Source organism: Scyliorhinus canicula, chromosome 1 (assembly GCF_902713615.1).
Source record: "Scyliorhinus canicula chromosome 1, sScyCan1.1, whole genome shotgun sequence".
Lineage (NCBI taxonomy): Eukaryota > Metazoa > Chordata > Chondrichthyes > Carcharhiniformes > Scyliorhinidae > Scyliorhinus > Scyliorhinus canicula.
Genome location: NC_052146.1, coordinates 271,702,249 through 271,706,777, shown reverse-complemented (window position 1 = coordinate 271,706,777; position 4,529 = coordinate 271,702,249).

The window sequence follows — 4,529 nt, the reverse complement described above, 5'->3', positions numbered from 1 at the left end:
TTAAGGTGTCAGTCTGGTTTAAACTGCCTGCCATTATGACCATTATACAGGGTTGACACTTATCCAGGCCTGCAGGGATGATGAGGTGTCCATTGGGTGGGAGTGGGTTTTCAGCTGGTAGAAAGTCATGTGGAGGCACAACATTTGTGGCCAGGAGAGAGTCCGGAGGCAATGGCAATGGAAAGTGTGAAAGGGGTGCTCAGGCCAGGGAAGCCCAAGCGATTCAGTGTGGGCCATGAAGGAATACTCTGGCTCCTCCTGCCTCAAAAGATAAAGTTTAAGACAGCCGTATTGCTGAACATATTTTATCTCACCTCTTGTTCTCAGCAAGTTTGTCCTTGCAGAGATAACAGCAGGCAATTGCTTCCACCCTGATGAGACCATCAATTCACGCGACACGTGGTTAGAAGTGAACAGTGGTTTTAATCGTCTTACAACAGAGCCTGCCTGTGACATGATGAACTGCAGGCAGGCTCTCAGCATCAACCTTTATACTTCCGGTTAAGGAGGAGGAGCCGTGGGTAGAGCCAAGGGTGGAGCCCAGTACAAACTTCCGTACACTCCCAGTGCATCTCCCCCTAGTGGCGGAGCAGCGCAACTGCTCGTGTGCCGAGCTTACAGAGACATAGTAATCCAGTGTGAATTACGCTACTGTGATTCACCACACACCCATATGCCTCAGAGATAATATTTCAGGAGTCTGTCGATGACAACCTTAACAATTCTCTTGCATATTTGATGATTTCAGGACAGTGCAAAGAACAAGAACAAAGAAAAGTACAGCACAGGAACAGGCCCTTTGGCCCGCCAAGCCTGCACCGACCATGCTGCCCATCTGAGCTAAAACCCCTACCCTTCTGGGGACCGTATCCCTCAATTCCCATCCTATTCATGTATTTGTCAAGATGCCCCTTAAACGTCACTATCGTATTTGCTTCCAGTACCTCCCCCAGCAGTGAGTTCCAGGCTCCCACCACCCTGATTGAGGTCTACAAAATTGAGAGGTATGGACAGGGTGGATAGCAACAAGCTTTTTCCAAGAGTGGGGGTGTCAATTACAAGGGGTCACGATTTCAAGGTGAGAGGGGGAAAGTTTAAGGGAGCTGTGCGTGGAAAGCTTTTTACGCAGAGGGTGGTGGGTGCCTGGAACGCTTTGCCAGCGGAGGTGGTAGAGGCGGGCACGATAGCATCATTTAAGATGCATCTAGACAGATATATGAACGGGCGGGGAATAGAGGGAAGTAGATCCTTGGAAAATAGGCGACAGGTTTAGATAAAGGATCTGGATCGCGCAGACTGGGAGGGCCGAAGGGCCTGTTCCTGTGCTGTAATTTTCTTTGTTCTTTGTTCTTGTTCTGTGTAAAAGACCTGCCTCGAAAATCTCTTTTAAACCTTGCCCCTTGCACCTTAAACCTATGCCCCCTTAAACCTTCCATCCTGGCAAAAAGCTTCTGACTATCCACTCTGTCCATGCCCCTCATAATCTTGTAAAGTTCTATCAGGTCACCTCTCAACCTCCATCGTTCCAGTGAGAACAAATGTTTCTCCAACCTCTCCTCATAGATAATGCCCTCCATACCAGGCAACATCTTGGTAAATCTTTCTGCACCCTCTCCAAAGCTCCACATTCTTCTGTTAGTGTGGTGACCGGAATTGAACACTATATTCAAAGGGCGGCCTAACTAAGGTTCTATAAAGCTGCCACATGATTTGCCAATTTTCAAACTCAATGCCTTGGCACTTTTTGGTGTGATGTGGAGATGCCGGTGTTGGACTGGGGTGAGCACAGTCAGAAGTCTTACAACACCAGGTTAAAGTCCAACAGGTTTGTTTCAAACACTAGCTTTCGGAGCACTGCTCCTTCCTCAGGTGAATGAACGTTTTGGTGAACAGAAGAGGGTTAAAAATGTCTCCAACCGTACCACCACCTGGTGGACTTGGCACAGATCCCTGATGGATATTATTTGTCACTTTTTGCCAATACTTGAGTCTTTTATGTGTTTCCTTATCAATGGTCTACTGAAAGTCCATATTTGCCACATCTACTGCATTTATTTTGTCCAATCTTTGTTATTTCTTCAAAGGACTCCCTAAAGTTGATTAAACTGGACCTTTTTAGAAATCCATGCCACTTTATTATATTCAGTGGGTCACATTACAGAAAGAAATGTACGCAAAGGAAGTTAACTCGGTGGAAATGCCATCTAATGCAAAGCACAAGAAGGCACATTTTGCCTCATCACTGATAGCACTTGTCTACGAGCGTTTGAAAAATATTGAGCCCACCTTTAATCAGCAGAGTCAGTCAGACATGGCCGTGTTCCAGTTGTTTAAAGTACAAGCAACCATCATCGCAGAGGAGTGAAAGTGCTTTAACTCAGACACATAACGTGCTAATGCAAATGTCAAGAAAAGTTCAACTGCAGCAACTCAGAATCCCAGCCACAGGAATCATGCCTTAACACATTCTGAGACAAGTATTGCCGTCAGGTCTAACGCACTTGGCAGCTGAAAGGCTCATTATTCAGAATCGCTATTTTGAAGATTGAGATCAAAACTTAGTTGGGAAGCACAAGCCTGTCTTGTGGAAAGAAAAATATTGCCCATTTTTCTTCTTAAACTAAGGCAGATTATATTATTAGAATGACAGGAATTAGACAAATACTAATTACTTGAATAAATCAAATGACTGAGTTTGTCTCATGAATTTGAACATTGGTTGATAAAGATGATTAAACAACCTTGTGGTTTTATTGTCTAAACTTTCTAACTCATGCAGAACTAATTTTAACCATGTATTAATTTGAAAACGTGACTGTAAAAGCATTTTAACCCTTTACTGAATTGTGTTAGCACGGTGTGGCACCGATATTAAGAAACAATATAAGATGAAAGGCATTTTGAAATATTCAGTAAGACAGCAAAGGTGAATACTCAGACTTTTTTCCTCTTCCCTTCTCACTAATTCACACGTGGTTAAAAGGAAATGCAGAAGGAAAGGTTTATATGGCACCTATCTCGACCTTGGAACATTCCAAAATGTTTTACAGCCAATGAAGTACTTTTTGAAGTGGAGTTACTTTAGTGATGTAGGAAACCGGGCAGCTAATTTGCACTCACAAAGCTCCCACAAGCTGTAATGTGATAATGACCAGGGCCTGAAAGTTTCGCCCATTGGGCATTCGCAGGCCAAGAAGCAGGCGCGAAATGCACTTCTGGCCGAAATTGGCCGCAGAACATGATTGACGAACAGTCCGTGTGAAACACGTGCAAAGAAAGGCTGAGCGTTGCTGAGGAGGCCAGGAAGCAAAGGGAGGGCATGGCCCGATGCTTCTAACAGGTTCTCTCAAGGGAGAACCGCTATTAGAGCTGCTCAGGTAGCTGCAGATCTGTACAAATTAAATCCTGGGGTGAACAAATGCACCAACTGCCTAGGCTTCACATTCAAACACAAACCTCAGTCCCCAGACACCTTGTAAAATCTATTTCTGGCCTCACATTTCATTCCGTCCTCGATTGTAGCTAAAATCACCCCCCCCCCCCCCCCCCCCCCCCCCCCCCACCAACGGTGAATGTAGACAGGCCACGCAAAATAGTTTCCAGCTAGGGAAGCAAGGTGGCGCAGTGGTTAGCACTGTTGTCTCACGACACCGAGGTCCCAGGTTCAATTCCGGCTTTGGGTCATTGTCCGTGTGGAATTTGCACATGCTTCCCGTGTTTGCGTGGGTTTCACCCCCACATCCCAAAGATGTGCAGGGTAGGTGGATTGGTCATGCTAAATTGCCCCTGAAATGGAAAAAATGAATTGGGTACTCGAAATTAAAAAAATATAGTTTCCAGCTGGCCCCTTGAATGGCTTCATTGCCTGCTTAATTGTCAGCGGGCACGACACTCACGCGAGCGCCCCAACTTAAATAGCATGCCAGTGGACAATGACATCAGGACGCACGCCCAATATCTTTGTGCGTGATTTCACACGTCTGGGTCAGATGCACGCCTACCCAAACAACGTAAGATTCTGTCCTTTTTTTAGAGCCATGCAATCATTTACATTCCTTGCAGAGAGCAGGCAGGGACTTGATTTAAACATGATCTGAAAAATGGCGTCCCACCGCACCAGATTGCCCCGGACTGCCGGTGCAACGGAGAATCCTGACGCGGAGAATCCAGCCTGGCGTCTCTGACAGTGCAGCATTCCCTCAGTACGGCCCCCTATAATTCCTCCAATGTTGACACCCCCTGATTCTCCATAAGATCTTCCACCCAGGGATCGAATCCTATCCTCCCAGCAGCCTTTCCCAACAAAGATGATGACAGAAAGCCTTGACTGATTTTATTTCCCAATCTCTAACTCACTGGCGCTATAAGCCACTCGCAGTGCCCTTAATTCCACCTCGGCTGGGCCCGCTAATGAAGCACAGATCTGGAAGGTTTTTTTATTTGAATAAATAATCTTCTTTGAATAAACTGGATATCCTAACCTTTCAAAAAAAACCTGTGTGCAGAATGAAAATAGGCTCACTGTTTAT